The 19,624-nt window shown below is 40.0% G+C and overlaps 1 protein-coding gene across 1 annotated transcript in view; it reads right to left on the bottom strand.

Moving 5' to 3' along the window:
- Positions 1–19,624, bottom strand: part of CNTNAP2 (contactin associated protein 2) — a 1,969,961-nt gene that overhangs the window by 1,888,416 nt on the left and 61,921 nt on the right. The window lies entirely within an intron of this gene.

Below are 19,624 nucleotides of genomic sequence, written 5' to 3'. Positions count from 1 at the left end.
TAAGTACATAAAGTGACTAATTATATTTTTAATAAGTTGTATATTTAACGCTTTAATGTATTTCATTATTTCCACCTTGCAGCACAAAATGTTGACAAGGAACACCTCTTTAAAGTACTGCTTATAAAAAGAGAAATGGTGGATTATATTCCATGACACTTAAGGTCAAGTACCGAAGATGCATTGTATATTAATGTATCCAATATATCAGACAAGAAGTTAATGTCTACCCTCCCTTTCGGGTCTAGACTATTTCAAAAACCTATTTTTACTTTCTTCAGTCTGATTAATAGTATCCCAAAAATACTCTGTCCTAACAGCACATGAAGACAGCTTTGACGTTATGTGAGAATCGTGAAGGAACTAATCCTCATTACGTTGGAAATGACACATTTCAGAAACTGAAAATAATTTCATGTACCTATAGGTTTTGTTAAACACAAGGGTAGTCTGTTGTTTTACTTTAGGAACTTATTCAAAGCTAATGGTTAATTGTTACAATTTCCAATTAATTACTCAATGGATTCTCCCCCCAAAAAGAACTTTGCTAGACTGGTTCGACGTACTTTTTCCTTAACAGGTCACTTTTCACAGCTATGATTGACATTCCTAACACAAACCCTCTTTTACCTTTTTTCCAACTAGATGAACAGTTTTTAGTTTGTGATATGTCCTTGAGAAACAGTGTTGTCAACGTTTCAAACCTGCTAAAATAGAATTTCCCTAAAACCAAACGCAGATAATACTTAAGAATTCGCGCTTGTAGTAAATAGGTCTGGTTATAGGACGGGAGGCTGATTTCCAGTTTTTCTACCTACTGTCTGTACAACCTTAAATAGATTAAATTGTTTGTCCCTTAGCATCTACATGATTTGCTTTTAGGTTTATTTATTTATTTGGGGGGGAGGGGGTGGGAAGGTCAGAGAGAGAAGGAGGGAGAGAGAATTCCAGGCAGGCTCTGTACTGTCAGTGCAGAGCTCGACACGTGGCTAGAATTCACAGTGTGATCAATATCTGAGCGGAAACCCAGAGTTGGATGCTTAACCAACTGAGCCATCCAGGTGCCCCCACACCTTAATCTTAAATCAGAAATCTTCATCAGAAAAGATATCCTTTGGGGTGCTTGGGTGGCTCAGTCAGTTAAGCATCTGACTTCGGCTCAGGTCATGATCTCACAGTTCGTGGGTTCAAGCCCCGTATCAGGCTCTGTGCTGACAGCTCGGAGCCTGGAGCCTGCTTCAGATTCTGTGTCTCGCTCTCTGTCTCTCCTCTGCTCACGCTCTCTCAAAATAAATAAATAAACATTTTTTTAAAAAGATATTCTTTGAACGTATTTTCACTAGCCTTAAACATTAAAAAATATTTTGAAAGATGCAAGTTGCTGTGTTAAAATTTCATCAGTTACATATATATTATGGTTGGATACATGCATATGGGAAATTTCATATGTAACTTACTCTGTAGGGAAAAGAGTGCATGGTCTGATGTGTAGGAATTTAATGTTTTCCCTAGAAACAAATGCTTCTCCTTTCTTATATACTTTTTTTAACATCTTAATTTCTCATATTGTTTTTCCTAAGTGGTTCTAATTTCAAAATTGCTATGATAATGCATTAAAGATTCTTAAAATGGAAAAAGCAGTAATGGGTGCTATTACCAGTTTCCACTCTCCTAAAACATTGTCATATTCAAACATTTTTTTAAAAAATCGACAGATGTTAGTTTCAAACATTCAAAAGTTTCTAGAACAGTCTTTCACAGAATACATAAATATGTTTATCTGAAGTGGTTCTGCTCAGCAATTTAATAAATTGCCCAGTCCACAGGGAATACCATTAATTATGTAAAGACTGATGGGGATTCATTTCCTTGGTTTCTTTCTGAACCACTTGACTTGTCACTATTTGATTAAACAATAATAAATGTGATGGTAGGAGAAACGGACGCTGCCAGTGCACAATACTAAATAGGTCTCTGGAATCGAGAATAGGCTTTGAGATGTCTTCATATTCAGACAGAAAAGCAGAGGAAGAAAATGATATACACTTGGATTCATGCCTACATCGTACTGACCTATGTCTCCAATCATACCCTTCCTCACGTTTCCTGTTACGGAGGACACTGCAGAGACAAGTAACTATCAGTTCATCAGCGCATTCTTTTATTTCATCTCTTGGAGGGTCCATTTTCTTCCCGGGGAATAGATTTTGTGCATTTTATATCATGGCCACACGTGTTTGTTCAATGGGAAAATACAGCATTGTGCACACTGCCCATTTCATTACATGGTGAAAATTACAACATCAGAATATCAAAGACAGGCTGCTGAGGGATGGGGCGCCGTTAGTTGTACCCAATAATCACTTGCAAAAAGTCGAAGTCGCAAATTGTGAGCTGATATTTTCAGTGTAAATTATAAACAGGGTTGCAATATTATAAATGATATCCAATAATCACTCGCAAAAAACAAAAACGAAATCACAAATGGTGAGTTGTTATTTTCAGTGTAAATTGTAAGCAGAGATGCAATACTTGAAAGTTTTCAAAGTACGTGAAGCCTGGCCACGTTACGCTGCAGGCTCTGAAGAACCAGAAAGAGACACCACATACTGATGGCAACCTGTCAATTCTCTGGCTTTGGGAACTCAGGCAGGTCACGTACCTCTTGGAGTTTGGTTTCCTAAGTAGGCATTTGAATATTTACATTGGAATAGTTACAGGTCTACTTGTAGATATAACAGGGGCACAGCATCCACACCAGTACGTCTTGCAAGGACAGCTATTACAAAAAGGCGTCGTAATCTTTTCTCTGATTTTACATTGAAGAACAATTTTCATGCTCAGGGTCAGTAGAATCAAAGGACGGCTGTGTCACCCTAACAGTGTTAATGGACTTAACCAACTCACTAGTAGATGCATAGTTCATGTTGACTTTACCATATTTTTTTCCTTAAGGTGTTACTGGACCAGAAAATCTTTGGATAGATAATATAGCTCTCCCCTGAGACATAAATCAAATACTGCATAAAGCGAAGTTTAAAAAATTGTTTTCACCAAAGATCTATTTTACTTAGCTTGGAGAATGTCCTAAGATTGATGATGAGCCCACATGGAAACGTTTAAAACTATGCTTCCATTTTTATCATGGAAATGTATATGACAATGATATTAAACATTTTAGTAGAACCTCATTGTATATTACTATAAACATTTTATTAATGCAGTTTGGATAGCTACATAGCATTACAGCTAGTAGCATTATATCTAGTAGGCTTTTCATTATTTGGATAGTCATTCTCCTTTGTTAAATATTTTGGCAATTTTAAATATCTATATTTAAAATAACATGTAACATAAGTAAACATGCAACAAGTAACTTTTTTGGTGGGACATAGGTTTCTTTATATCTTGTTTTTTTTTTTTTCTTTTTTTGAGTTTATTTATTTTGGGAAAGAGAGAGAGCACACATACACGTAGGGGAGGGGCAGACAGAAAGGGAGAGTGAGAGAATCCCAAGCCCCAATCCCAGTGTGGGGCTCAAACTCACAAACTGCGGGATCATGACCTGAGCCAAAATCAAGAGTCAGTTGCTTAACCATATGAACCACCCAGGTGCCCCATATATTTCACTTTTTTCTCAGGCTTGATTGTTAGGAATGGAATTACTGGGTCAATGTTGAGATTCTCTATTCTCTATGGCTCTTGACACGCAGGCGTTGAGTCTTTAACCAAAAAAATTAGAGCTACCTAAATACATTTTTCTGCAAATGAATCAGAGGGCCTCACTCAGGGAGACTGCTTTTGTTCTTGATAGGAAAACCGTTCCCAGTAAAATTGAGCCATTAGTAAAAATTAAAACATCTCTTGGTCGAAGTCAGAGAATATGGGTTATGCCTGGTGGCTAGAAAAGATTCTTCTACACCGTTAGTGGTGTCTTTACAGGTAAATATGTAGTATCTGTGGCAGCTCAAAAGAATGACTTGATGTGGTATAAACTCCACATAATTTCCATCAGCAACCCCTCCAAACACCCACAAATAAGCACGCAGCCTAAATGAAGACAGTGTTTCTTCTTAGACAAATAAGATCTCCATCCACCACCATCAGAATTCGTTACCCAAAGTCTCTACTACCCAACCTGGAAGCCACAACTGAGCCTTATTCTGGTCTATTTTTTTTCCTCTTCTGTATCACCGCCCTCATTTCAGCTTCTTTAAAGGGAACTGACTGATTTCTTTGTGTATTATTTATCTGGGGATTCATGAATATGGCAAAATAATTGACAACCAAAAACATAGGAACAGAATTATCTATATTTTACTAAGGATTAACTGAAACGAAACTATAAATAATTCCCAACATAAACTAGCTGACCTCAGATACCAGTTCTCAATTACTCCTTAATAAAAATTCTGATCCAAACACACACACTCACTCATACAACTACTGTGGATTCAAAAATGGCTGTTTCCTTTTCTGCTCTAGTTTGAGTTTTTCTTCTTCCAGGACCTGTCGGTCTTGTTTTTCAGTGTTGTTATTGTTTTTCAACCGTAATATATTCTGGAAAGTCCAGTCGGTTAAACTTGTCGAAGGGAGGCTCGGGTCTGTATCGCCTCCAACTGTACTAACACATGTCAAACACCCGACAGAGTGAGCAGCACTTAGTAGGTACTAATAAATATTTACCAAATGGTTTATCTGAATGTGGCATTCCTTCTTCACATGCGCATCCTTCGAACTATTTTCAGAATACTCTGACATGCCTCATCGCACTCCCAAAGTTCACACTATATGTAGGCCTTGGTAACTGTGTTCTCCAAATCTATACTTCTCCCCTGGAAAGCTCAGGTCATGCTGTGTGCTTGAGACTGTTTTTTCCTTTTATTTAACACAAATGACCTGGGCATTTGTGCTTTCTGTCTCACTGATGCCATGAGAACACTCATAATCCTCTAAGGAGTGAACGTCTCCGATGAGGTCCAACAAAAACATGGAAAAGCCCACTTTGGAGGAGTACGGATTTGGCAAGTCCTCCTGACTAACATCAGAAAACATCCCTTTTGGTTTCAGCCATTCAGGGTTTGTACCACTGACACATTTTTTTTTTAACCTAAACTTTGCAGGCTACAAAAAGCCTTTTTAATTACTCCTTTTTTAGTATACAAATTCTCTTTTAGTTCCACTCAGAGGCCACGGTACTATTTGGTTGAGTGACAAAGTCTGTGCATCTCCTGAAGGAGAAGGATTAGAAGAGGAAATGCGTACAAGCACATCTTAGCAATCATAACTCTGGTCTCGGAAAAGAAGAGAGAAAGCACTGTGGAAGGGTCTGGAAGGATTCCATTTCTTGGTACTCCCGAAAGCTGCTACCCATAAACTGAACTATCTCTAGGACTAGTTTCCAGACTCCGTCCACTGGGACTGCTGAGGAATAAACTCAAAACTTTTTTGACTGGCTTATCTGAGCGAGCCAGTGCTTATATAGGGCAGAGGAGTGAGAGGGGCAAGTGGAAAGAAGGCCTTTTTGCCAAGCGGAGGAAGAGAAATATCCAAAGTGCCCTCACAACCCTTCAGAAAAAAGCAACGGTGAGAAGTTTCGCAGATCTGATGTTAGGTTAGGTCAGCTTTCAGATCCCCACCAGTTTCTTCCGTGCCCCCCCTCGCTCGCTCCAGTTTCTTCCGTGCCCCCCCTCGCTCTCGCTCTCTCTCTCTCTCTCTCTCTCTCTCTCTCATGCCATAATTGGCCCAAAGCATTGAGGTGGGCACCCTCTGCAAAGGAGACAAAGTGTTTCCAAACAGAAATTGGATACTTAGGGCAACAGTAAATTATTAGAGCTAAAACTTTTATGCACAGGAAAAGAAGGGCAAAACAGGATATTTTTTCTTGCCAGTCTTGCACCCTGATAGAATTAGAACCCTGATTATTTAATCAATGTATGTGGTCACTGATCCTCCTTTTCATTTTTGGTAAGTGCCAGGAGTTCTTCCTATCTTCAGTCTCCATATTTCCTCCCTAGTATCTCCTCTCCCGCCCTGCTCCGGGCAGCTGTGCCTCTCATCTTTTCTGTTCCACCCACCTGTACTGGCCCATTCCTATGACCCAACCCACGGCCTGCCTGTCAGCTCTTCGTCTCTGACGTCTTTGATCCCATTGACCTTTGGTGATCAATTCTTACCCAGAATCTCTCCTAGATAAGAGAAAGGCAGGCTGATATTTCAAGACATAATCAGACAGCCTCCCATTTGCCAGAATCCATCTCTGAGAGATTACGTGTTCCCAACAAGTGGCAGAGAGGAGAGAATTTCCAGAGATGTTTTTAAGGAAGAATGAAAAGGTATACTTGCTGATCAGATGGGTATTAAAGGGAATCACACTTATACAATCATCACCGTTTGGAGAAGGGAGTACTGGAAAATGAAGAGGTCTTTCTTTGGCAGTAACCCACATGCATGGTTATCGAAGATGACGTATTTGTGCAAATGAATGTATAAGGCACAGGTCGGGAAAAGATAATATGTTTTGGTGCGTTAAGATAATGTTTGACGTTACAGAAATGACTCTGGAATTTAAGTATGTACTACTGAAAAAGTGCCGAGAGACCGACGAAATTATTGTCATGAAACAAGTTCCTCACCAAAACACTTCCTTGGAATTCACGTACAGAAGCAAAAAAAAAAAAAAAAAAAAAAAAAAAAAAAGGTCCATATTACCATGATAAATGCAGAGTCTAGTTTGAAAAAAACAAAAGATGTTCTGAACCAGTCATTTTTCTACTGAGGAAGATTCACACCTAGGGTACCACAAAAAGGAATATATATATGTGGCAGTATTGTGAGTTTTTCCTCCAAAATGAAGATAGGTTCAGTGGAGATCTCACACGCGTGATGTCAAATTTAAGGTAGAAAACATAAGAGAATGCATTAATGTAGTTGGCTGAACTCATAAAAAAAGGGAGACACTGGGAGTCAGGCACATAAAGTATGTTAAAGCTAGTATGACTGCTGCTTCTCTAGCAACATCTACTAAACAAATCCTGGGGTTTACGTGGTTTAGGATATGTCTTTATTTTGGGACTCAGGCTTTCAATTTTTTAATATAGCAACTAAGCTGTTCACTTTTAAATTACTCAGTCATTTAAGTCATAATCTATCTATCTGCCAAAACTTCCATCATAAATATTTAAATCATCAATATTTTCCTCTTTCTCTCTCTCTAAAAAAAGGTGGGCGGGGTGCACTGAGGTGGTTCAGTCGGTTGAGCATCCGACTCTTGATTCCGACTCAGGTTATGATCCCGGGGTTGTGGGATCGAGCCTCGCATCGGGCTCCGTGCTGAGCGTGAAGCGTGCTTGAGATTCTCTCTCTCTCTCTCTCTCTCTCTCTCTCTCTCTCTCTCTCTCCCTCTCTCTCCCCTTCCCCCCTGCTTGTGCAGTCTCTCAAATAAAATCCGTCAATCAACCATCAACATTTTCTGAATCTTCGATTTAAAAACTGACATCTTGCAGCAGACTGCCCTCAGAGAGGTCATTGTTTTTCCTAGCTCCAAATTCTACCCATAAAGTGCACATTTTCAAGTTGGAAGTAAGAAGTGTTTGGGGGATACCAGACAATCTGAAAAACCCACTTTCCCTTGGAGGCACGTTTTTAAAACTTGAAGAAATATTTGGTTTGTATGCAAGTTGAATGCTTTACGTAAAGCAATGAAGTCAACACGCTGTCTGACTGGATGAGTCCTTTTTCCTCCCAACGTGTAAAGCGGATGCATGTTTTGAAGAACAAGTTAAGAATTAAAGATTGTGTTAACATTACACTTAAACTTTAAGCCTAATAGATCTGGAAACAAATTAGCAAGGTTGTAATTAAACCTTCGAGTCCCCTTTAAAACAGAATCATAAAACAAAAAATCTACAGGTAGTTTTAAAGCTAAGACGCTCAGCCTAACACCTTGAATTGAAATTCTAATCACCTTGCCAGACCTTAATTAAAAAAAAAAACCATCAATTACATACCTGCTTTTGAGGTCAGTTTAACTACCTCTCAGTCATCACAGAAGCTTTCGGATATATTTGATAAAAAGACTGGGCAAATTTTAAATTAGTGCAAACACATGGATAGTAAGGTAGTAATTCCTATATGTAATTTCTTTCATTTATCCTTTGTGAAATTGTTTGCTATAAGGAATTAAAAATGTGGATTTAAGTAAAACCATTCTTTTCTGATTTTACACCACTCTGGCTTCTACACTATTATTAAAATACTCAGTCTGTTCCTAGCTATCCCCGGTGGGCAGGGAAGAAAGTGGAAAGTCTCATCATCCCATAACATTGCAGATCTTCCCTTTTTACTCCAGGAGAGAACTGTGCCTTAGCTGAACAGGAGAGACCACGTTCAAAAGTGAGAGATGGGACTTTTGCAGAAATGACAGGAGTTCACTGATAAAAAAAAAAAAAAAAAAAAAAAATACCATACAACAATATTACTTGGTGTCCCTGAGAAAATATCCCGCGGCTTTGACACTAACAAGAAAGTGGAAGCGAACGATCATTAAGAGGAGATTTTTTACAAAGTTTTCCAGAACACAAAGTAGGGACAAAGAAGCTTAGAAGTTTCCAATAATGGTCCAGCAACACAAAGAATCTTCTAATTACTGGTGTGTGTCTTTCTATGCATGTACTTCTGTGTGAACATACATGTAATGTCAAATAAAAATAGATTTCTCGCCATTGAGACGTCTTACCTGGACTTACCTGCTTTTAATTTTCTATATGTGCCACACACAACCTTATCTTCTTTTCTTCTGCTGGTCCCTCCTGAAGCAGCCTTCTTCTGCTGTTCTACAACTATCTACAGTCTAGCTTTCTCTTTAAGCTTGAGCCTACCTTAAGTGACAGCCTCAACGTGGTCCTTCGGGACCTTCTAGGTTGTAAATAATCTGTCCGTTCAAAACATTCCTGTGATGCCTGGTGTTCATTTCTTTCTACCTTTCACTGCAGTTATTAGCATACACATTCCAGAGGCTGTGTTTGTTGTCAAGACAAACATAAACTAATACGTGCGTAAGAGTCTATAATCATTTGTTTCATTTTGCTCCAGAAATACATGGAGTAATGCTAGGGAAATGCTACCCCTAAACGTCCCTTTTAACTTGACCACAAGTATGGGTGATCCTTTGTCAAATGACTTTTAAGGTAAACACCATTAGCTAATAAACTGCATTACTCGCTGTGCATTCAAATGCAGTGATGCATAATCTCTCTATAGTCTTATACAAACTTCTTGCTGTTCCAGTGTTCTAGACGTTGGAGAAGCAAAAGTTGGGTTTCATGAAAATCTAAAGACCAAGAGAGCATCTGGCTAATTCATTCTAGTCTGGAGGAGCCAGCGGGCACGGAGGATGAATCTCTTATATGGGGTGAAATTCACAAATTAAGGACGCAGTCATGAAGGGGGTCCTCAGGCCACTCAAATCAGCTTTTACTATTGTATTGTATTTTTTTTAATGTTTCTTTATTTTGGGGAGAGAGAGTGTGAGCAGGGGAGGGGCAGAGTGAGAGGGAGAGAGAACCCCACAAGGCTCCATGCTGTCAGTGCAGAGCCCGACCCGGAGCGCAAACTCACGAACCATAAGATCATGATCTGAGCCGAAGTTGGATGCTCAACCAACTGAGCCACCCAGGCACCCTGATATTTATTCACTCTGAGAGAGAGAGAGAGAGACAGAGAGAAAGGGAGACACAGAATCCAAAGCAGGCTCCAGACTCTGAGCCGTCAGCACAGAGAGTGACACAGGGCTCAAACTCCTGGACCTCGAGATCATGACCCGAGCCCAAGTTGGATGCCTAACGGACTGAGCCACCCAGGCACCCCAGCTTTCTACTTTTGAGAAACACAAAAATAGAGTTTGAAAACAAGAACTTTTAAATCTGAGGCTCCCAGCCTAACACTTTGACTTTAAATCCCAATCACATCGTCATAACAAAACAATTTTTTTTTTCTTTAATTATAGAAACAAAGCCCCAATTTTGATTTCTGAACGGGAGCCTAAATGTTCATGAAGACTGGATTTGTTTCCAGACCTGAAGTATACGTAAGCATCTAGTTCTTATCGAAAAGACAAACGGTGTGACAAACACAGATCTCTTTCAAACACCACGTAATTCTGGCAACATATCATAGGCAAAAACCAGGCTCCAGGATGATGCACCTGGCTGGCTCTCCGCCGTCAGGAGGGTGTCTGGTGCCTCACGATTTGCTAGGCTAGCAGGTCGCTGCGGGCTGGCTGTGATGGTCTGGAATCCTGACACCATATTGTGTTTGGTTTAGGGAGCCCTGCACCCTTTGAATTTTAGTTCTGAAGCATACCAAAAACAACAGCAAAAAGCCTGCTCAAAATATGTCTGAATCTATAATTTAGTATCTCTTTTAAGGATCGTTGGCAGTAAAAAAGAGAAGTTGCAAGCAGAGGGGGGTGGGCTAATTGAAAGTTATAAAGAAGCCAGTGAGTGAAAAGTGGAAGGAAGCAATGAAAGCAATTTTAGCCTGTGTCAGTCACTGTTTATGCCCTCCGTGTCCGTTCGATACTTCTCCCCTTCTCATTTTCTTTTTGGGTGTTCGAACGTGCGGCATTCTCTGCATTATTTACTGTCTCGTGTTCCTTGGTCCGTTGCCGATAAACTGTACCTGATTTAACGTTTTTAGTGCAAAGTGGTTGTTGTTGTTGTTGTTGTTGTTGTTTTCTTTAAATGAAAACCAAGCCATCCTTAAAAAGGCATCCCTTGGTCCTAGAATCAATTGCACATATAAATACTGTTGCAAGGAAAGGAAGCTTTATCTCCCCCAAGGCTGGGGACACTTGGAATGCTCGTGGCATCTATTTTACAGAAACAAGGTTGAAATGAGGATGCTGGAGAATTACTGTTGTTACATTCTTCATTGCAGAATAACGGTCTAGCTTGGTTTTAAAGCCACAGAGCGGGGTTCCAATGCCTGTGGTACATGATTTTATGAGCGGAAATCCCAGATTGGGGAAGTGGCTAGCGGCAGATTTGGGATGAGAATTGACGTCTTCCACTCCGCTCGGTTCTGTTCTTTTCCTCCTACATTTCACTGCCCCTCATAATAATGACTGACTGACAAGAGGCAGCATTTTGTGATGTATGCAAAGATATTTTTAGCACTATTAAGGATGAAGTATCATAAACCTCAAATTAAAATAATTTTAGGACCATAACTGTAAGTTTTATTAGTATTTCCACACAGATAAAGCTCCTTGGCCTACTGCTGGTAATCAAAAACTGGTCTACAAAATTTTCTGCGTTAGGACACGAACTTACCAAGATATAGTAGAGTCTCTGATTTAGCAAACGGGGTATTGTAAAGAGGGTGTAGAAGGCATTTTAGAACAGGCTGAGTTTTACGTTACAAGTGTTTTATAATCTGCGTTCCGTTTGAACAACAGATGCAGGAGATAAGCCTGTTTTTGAAATGTACCAAATAAAATACGTGGTGACCAAAAAGAATAATCTATACACACAACACGCACATCACGAACTTGACCAAACTTCTGCAGCTGTGAGAGATTTACATGATTAAAGCCTCTCAAATTGTGTTGCGCTGTACTTTGTCATTTACCATTTGTATCTTTTTCTATCTTGTGAACATTTACACCGGATGTTTATTTCTTTGACCACTGCGCGTTTTAGAAAATGTTTTCCAAGAAACATACATGACCTTTTCCATGTTCTTAATGAAATGAAATATCCATAAAAGAGAGCGAAAGGGAAGGGATCAGTCTTTTCTGCCACTAAAAATTAAAATAAAATAAAATAAAATAAAATAAAATAAAATAAAATAAAATAAAATAAAATAAAAACACAATACAATACAATAATGGCTTTGGAAGTGGTCAGTTTCACTTCCAATGCCATGAATGTGGGTTTTGTCATTTTGTGATTCAGGTATGATACATTTCTTGAACTTCAAGACTAGTGTTAATAATGCTGCTTTACTTTTTGTTACCCCTTATACAAGGTTTTAGAATGCCTTGTACATTTTTTTTTAATCGACGGGAATGGATAAAACACGGTTTGAGGAGGGACAGATAAAAACACTCTCATTTTGAAATCATGAGATCTTCTCCTGCGGAAGGATTCATATCATTGGGATGTTTTATGTTTTAACAAACGGCCATAGCAGTGGGTAAAAAAAAAACAAACAAACAAAAAAAACACTGGCTGGTTTCCTAATATGGTGGAGCCATGTTATTAGTATAATTAGCACAGACACCGATAAACAGCTCCACCAAAGGAGAAAAGCTTTGTTCATCCTTTACCTAATCTCAACAGTCTTTCCAAGATGATAAAATGCAATGTGACAGTGCTGATATTTGCTGCTGTATTGAGGACTAAGGGCCATAATAAGCAAAGAGCCCAGGTGTAGGATGCTGCTTAACTTCCAGCGTGGAAGGTGGCCGTAGCTGGCACCCTCCCTGCACATGCAAAGGCAGCAAGGATGAATGATCAGTCTCCTAATTAGCAAACCAACTCATGGGTTTTTGCATCGTTTTCCTGAGTTCTTACCAGGGGTCAGTCAGGAAATGGCTCCCTGGAAGTATGTCTCTGTTATTACCCAGCACTATAAGTCAGTGCACTGTCTTTAGTGTCTGCGAACATATGTTCTAGAAAGATTAGCCACAAAATCTCAAACTTATGAGGGAAAATTACTGCCCCATTAAAGTAATTTATGGGATCATGTGCAGAAGAGCCATTACATATGGCAACCACGGTGACTGGACGGTATTTCATATTGTTAAAAGGGTGTTGTACATGATGATAAACTCTCAATGGAAACAGCTGTAAATTACTTTCAATTGAAGTGTGATAAGGTTTCAAACGATTACATTATATGAGCACAAGTGTTGAAAAATTTCACCCGGATGTTGAAACTCAAATGATTTTACCCTGAATTCCAAGTACCCTCCCTTGGTCATACCTGCAAAATATTACCTCCATGGCCCTATCTCTTCTCTTTTTACTTATGCTTCCTAGCTAATGTCTAAGTACCCAGGCACGCTTAATTTAAAAGTGCTTTGTGCATGCACATAGGCTTTGTTTGACATTTTGCGCTCCTCTATACCACTCCATTAGCCTCACACTATCTTTAACTTCACACTAAAGAAGTTGAAACTGGCTGCAAAATTTTAGATGACGATGAGTATGTTGCAGACTGGAATCCTCACTATAGCTTTAATTAGGTGCATGACTACAGGAAAGTTATTTAACTTCTTGAGGTTTAAAGTATTATTAGTACACGTGATTACCCATATCATCATCATCGAACACTTGCCAGGTGCACAATGTATCATGTGGCTAATTCTCATGCTTACTTTAAGAGATAAGCATTATGGGGGCGCCTGGGTGGCTCAGTCGGTTAAGCGTCCGACTTCGGCTCAGGTCATGATCTCACGGTCTGTGAGTTCGAGCCCCGCATTGGGCTCTGTGCTCAGAGCCTGGAGCCTGTTTCAGATTCTGTGTCTCCCTCTCTCTCTGTCCCTCCCCTGTTCGTGCTCTGTGTCTCTCTGTCTCAAAAATAAACGTTAAAAAAAAATTAAAAAAAAAAGATCAGCATTATGATTCTTATTTTATAGATTAAGGGAGTATGGGTCAAAGAAGGAAGTGAAATTTCATCACATGAGGGAATTAGAATATATGTGAAATTAAAGCATTTCTCTCTTTTATGATTACAAATAGATTTAATATCAATCCACATTTCCAAGTATTGTGATTAAAATTACCTTTCGTGCTAAGGAAATTCATAATCACTATGATACAGCACTATTAGCAACAAAAAAAAATGTTTAATAAATTTAACAAAATGGGAAACCTTTAAATATCAATGCTTAGACTCCCACTCCGGAGATTCTGATTTGACTTAGACCTGGATGGTTTTAATGTGCAGCCACAGTTGAAAAACAATGATCTAATACAATTATGACATTACTCGTATGGCCTAGAAACAACCAAATTGAGATGCCAAATGGATATCTAATAGATGTAATCCCAATAACTCAACAGTTTGGTGTTCTCTGGTCTGTTCATATGATATAGGATATAAAATAAACGAACTTTAATCATTCAGTTGGCTGTAGGTATGCTGATTGCACAATATTTCAACTATTTTACCTTCCATGCTGGGAATGATTTTACATCACTTACACTGGAGAATCACCAGGGATGACATATTACTTTGACATAATAATACCCTGAAATCAGATGTTCTCAAGTGCATCCTCCAGACCATATTAACATAGCTCAGCAATGGGTTGCAGGACACTTGACAAAGTGGGGAAAGCTTGGCATTCTGAGTCCCTAATTTGGGATTTAGGGCTAGGGTTCTACCTTAGCTCACTATTTAGGGCACATTTCTTCTCTGAGCCTGTTCCCCAACGTGAAAAACAGACAAAGTAGATTAAGTGACTGCTGAGGTTTCACGTAGCCCTAGTTTACTCTGAGTTCTGGGTTAGATGGTATACTGTATATGGTAATTAATAACCCCAGAATGCTGTACTGGAAAATTCGGCACACTCTTTAAAATCTCCTTTATATCAAGTGACAAATATACTGAAGCACTGAATTAAATTTGAATCAGTACACGGACCCCCTTTTGTAATCTTTTTTTTTTCCCCCCTGCAAGTCTATTTCAATGTAGAAATTTTTGCCTCGGGGATAATTTCCCTTTGTCATTTTTAATACTGGAACTGATGTAAGTTTTCTTTGTATCTCACTGTAAGATGCTTCAACTTATCCACACCCTCATATGTAAATACTAAGACAATGCAGGACGAGGAGTGCGAGATCGGACGCAATCAAAAACTCAGAGGAATTCTTGTGCTCGCCCTGGTAGTAAACACAGAAGAGCACTCGGCCAGACACACCAACACTGTAAAACATACAAAGGAGCTCTGGGAAAACAACCTTGCACTTCCTGTTACACCTTTCAGACCACAGGGCTTCGTGCTCACAAAAACCCATCCCCTGTTCTAGGAAGGCAGAGCCTGTGTCTGGTGGTAAGCCTGGAGAAGAGAGAGTTCTAAGCTCTTTGCCTGAATTCATTCCCTCCACAAAGATGCCCTTCGAGAAGTCTTCAGAGATAAGGAGAATGGGAAGAGGGGAAGAGAGAGAGAGAGAGAGAGAGAGAGAGAGAGAGAGAGTGTGTGTGTGTGTGTGTGTGTGTGTGTGTGTGTGTAAAGAGAGAAAAAGGCAGAGAGGAGAAGAAAGAGAGAACTTGTTCTGTGTAAGCCAGGTCATACCAAGCTAAGGGAAAAAGAGGTTAGAAGGTCACAGATAGTTACAAACCAGTGTTAACAGGCTTCAATCTTGCAGTAACACCCATTTTTATGAATTCCCTAGAGCTGCCCCATCTGTGGTGTGGGGGAGCAGCGTCCTCTCAGTTATTTTGTTGCTGTCATTGGCCTCCTCCTGTGCTCTCACCGGGTTAGTCTCACTGCTGCGGGATGCGGCCCCCACTGGTGCGGCCTGCCGCCATGTCTCCCATTAGAGCACGGGCTCCCTGGGCCAAGGGTGCCAACGCTCTATGGTTTTCTTATCTTCTCCCCCACTGACCACGCGGGCGTGGGCTGGTCTTCCGAATGACCAATACGCCCTCTCAAAAGCACTCTTCCCTTAGGAAAAGACCCTCGGGGGGGCTCCCTCAAACTATGAGCGAGAGGAAAGGGCTCTAAAAACCATTTCTAGGGTGAACACAATCTAGGCCTAAGACTCTTCCTACATGGCAACACTTCAGTAAGAGTTATGGGTTTTTTTTTAAGTTTTTATGTAAATTCCAGTTAGTTAACGTATTAGTGTAACAGTAGGTTTACGTGTAGAATTTACTGATTCATCACGTGCATCTAACACCCAGAGCTCATCCCAAGTGCCCCTCTTACCCCCCATCACCCAGTGGGCCCATCCCCCACCCACCTCCCTTCCAACCACCCTTAATTTGTTCTCTATAGTTAAGAGTCTGTTTCTTGGTCTTCCACTCTCTTTTTTTCCCCCAATGATCATTGGTTTTGTTTCTTAGATTCCACATGAGTGAGATCATATGGTATTCGTCTTTCTCTGATGGACTTATTTCACTTAGCATAATACTCTCTAGCTCCATCCATATCATTGCAAATGGTAAGGTTTCGTTTATAATGGCTCAGTAATATTCCATTATAAATATATATATTATATATGTATATACATACACATATACACATATGTATACACACACGTATATACATACATATACATACGCATATACATACACACGTACATGCACACACACACACACACATATATACACACACATTTTCTTTATCCGTTCATCAGTCGATGGACACTTGGGCTGTTTCCATTTGGCTACTGTAGATAATGCTGCTGTGAACATAGGAGTATGTATCCTGTGAATTAGTATTTTTGTATTCTTTGGGTAAATACCTAGTAGTGCCATTGTCGGATCGTCGTAGAGAGTTCCATTTTTAACTTTCTGAGGAACCGCCATGCTGTTTCCACACTGCAGCCAAAATTTTAAGAGTAAGGGCTAGTGGAGTAACTGAGGGAGAAAGTGTGTAGAAGCAGGATACAAGAGACTGATTTCAAGTGCTGGCTTTGACAGTTGTTAGGTTTAGAAACCACAGGTAAGTCGGTTGACTCTATTGTATATTCTTAAATTTTTTTTTAACGTTTTATTTATTTTTGAGAGAGATAGAGACAGAATGTGAGCGGGGGAGGGGCAGAGAGAGAGCAAGACACAGAACCCGAAGCAGGCTCCAGGCTCTGAGCGGTCAGCACAGAGCCAGACACGGGGCTCGAACCCACGAACCGTGAGATCGTGACCTGAACCGGTCGGACACTTAACCGACGGAGCCACCAAGGTGCCACACTCTATTGCATATTCTTAAAAAATAGATAATATAAAATTAACGAAAGTGAACCATACGGAAGCATTCTCTGGAAAGGTTATTTAATTTTGGGAATGAAGAATTCAATAAACTTCCAGACAGGAGAAACATACCACCCTCAATACAAAAAGAAACCGAGTTATCTCATATTTGTCTTCTACAATGTGAGATGCCGAAAGATAATACAGGTTGGAAAAAGAAAAGAGAGTCACCCAGAATTCTTTACTCAAATTGCCATTCATTTATGAAGGCAACAGAAAGTCCATTTTATTTTTTTATGTATTTCCTTTATGTTTGTATATATGCATGTGTGTATGTATTTAGAGAAAGAACAAACAGGGGAGACAGACACACAGGGAGAGAATCCTAAGCAGGTTCCATGTCTAACACGGGGCTCAGTCCCACAACCCTGGGATCATGACCTGAGCTGAAATCAAGAGTTGGGACGCTCAACCGACTGAGCCACCCAGGGGTCATTTAATTTTTTTATGTTTATTTATTTTTGAGAGAGAGAGACAGAGACAGAGATGGAGTGTGAATGAGGGAGGGGGAGAGAGAGAGAGGGAGACACAGAATCCAAAGCAGCCTCCAGGCTCTGGGCTGTCAGCACAGAGCCTGATGTGGGTCTTGAACTCATGAACCATGAGATCATGACCTGAGCCGAAGTCGGACGCTTAACCGACTAAGCCACCCAGGCGCCCCCCAGGTGTCATCTTAAATACGACAGACACACACACACAAAAGCAACAACAAGACACTGTAACAGAGGTAAGTTTTTTTTTTTCTTTTTTTAAGGTATAAATGGGTAAATCATGATATGAAACTTGAAGAAAGTACAGATTCAATTAAACATACCATGTAGATGTCAATAACCATGATAAAAAGCTATCTTATAAAGTAACATAATTTAATAATACATACTTTATTATTTAATGTATAATTCAATATACATAATACAAATCAAATTAAAGTGTATGATTCTGGAGGGAAAGTATACAGAGACAAAAGTAAGTGCAATAGGGAAAAATACAGGAAAAAAGGAAAAATTCCCTCCTATTTGTTTTGCTGTTCTTGTATGACTGGAGGAGAAAGGAGATAAAAATGAGACAAAATGTCCTTCTCTCTTCTGGGACATCCATAGATACTGATGAAGAAAACTAGGCAAATGGAAGGAAGAAATTATGAATGCAATACCAATAGTATGCAAAGAAGATTCGGTATACATTTTATTCTATGGGATTGAGAGGGTTTATTTTACTGATAGAGAAAACCTTACTAAAGAGCTGACTGGATGCACTGATACGACTATAAAGCAGTAATTGTGAACAGTGCACGAGAAAGCTGGCTAAACGATTTTTAACATCTCTCTCTTCATTTGATAAATTATGTAAACAAAGTTATCTACGGGAAAAGAGGACTGAATCAAATAATTACTAAGTATCATCTGATAGCACTATAACCAAGCACATACTCCTGAAACAGAGGATTTATTTTAATCTCAAGTGCCCACACAAAGTCAATCCTGCCTGAGGTGATTAAGAGAAACTCGGCGAATTCCACAAAGTGGCTAATACACAAAGCATGCTTTCTGAAAACAATATTTAGATAATCTTACAAGTGAGATGACAAAGGAGAGAGAACTAGAGGCGTCAGTCTGTCAAGTTCCCTGAGACTTTACGAACAGTGCATCAATGCGTATTGACTAAGCACCCCCTCGGTGCCAGGCATGAGCCGTGTCTCTGGGAGACAGAATTCCCCAGGAGACACAACCCGCGCCCCTCGGGAGTTCACGAGACAGAAGTCACCATGAGAACTTGCCAGGTTGCTCTCTAGCTCCAAGTCCTCCTCCAATTCATGGGTCAGCTATTTGGTTTTTCTATAAAGGGAAAACATAGTCAATATTTTGGGCTATGAGGGCCACATGGCCCTCCTGAAGTCTGCCACTGTTGGGGGACAGGGCCTTGGACAAGATGGTCACAGTAGGTGTGGCCAAATTGTACCTGCCGCTAAGCTGGCCGACCGCTGCTCTCATGAAACCTACTTTTGGGGCGCCTGGGTGGCTCAGTCAGTTGAGTGTCCGACTTCAGCTCAGGTCACGATCTCACAGGTCGTGAGTTCGAGCCCCACATCGGGCTCTGTGCTGACAGCTCGGAGCCTAGAGCCTGCTTCCGATTCTGTGTCTGCTCCTCTCTCTGTCCATCCACCACTCGCGCTCTGTCTCATGTCTTTCAAAAAAAAAATAAATGTAAAAAAAAAAAAAAAAATTAAAACCTACTTTCCATCTCAGCCAGGGAACTAAAAATGGGTCTTTCTCATTTCTCTCTTTTTTGGGTTTTTGTTTTTTTTTTTTTTTTTTTTTTTTTTTGGATCTTTCTTACTATCTCAGCAGGACGGCTTCCTTTACATGTGTTCATACAAGCGTGTTGTATTTAAGCTGTGCTACGAAGATGCGAGAGTGTGTGGATTGGTCTGGGAAACTGACCGGCACAGACCTCAGAACACCAGTCTTACGAAAAAGTGTGCTCCAGACTCAAACGCCTTCCATGCTCAAGCACGATTTGTGGAATATGGTATACTAGCCAAGTAATTGCTACATTTTTCTGTCTTCAACTTCTGGCATAGGAGGCACAGCAAATTACCACTGAATATGGAAAAAAGAGATAGTGACATTATTTGCAA

Source organism: Panthera onca, chromosome A2 (assembly GCF_046562875.1).
Source record: "Panthera onca isolate mPanOnc1 chromosome A2, mPanOnc1 haplotype 2, whole genome shotgun sequence".
Taxonomy (NCBI): domain Eukaryota; kingdom Metazoa; phylum Chordata; class Mammalia; order Carnivora; family Felidae; genus Panthera; species Panthera onca.
Note: the sequence above shows the minus strand (reverse complement) of the source record. Positions and strands in the feature narration are given on the sequence as shown.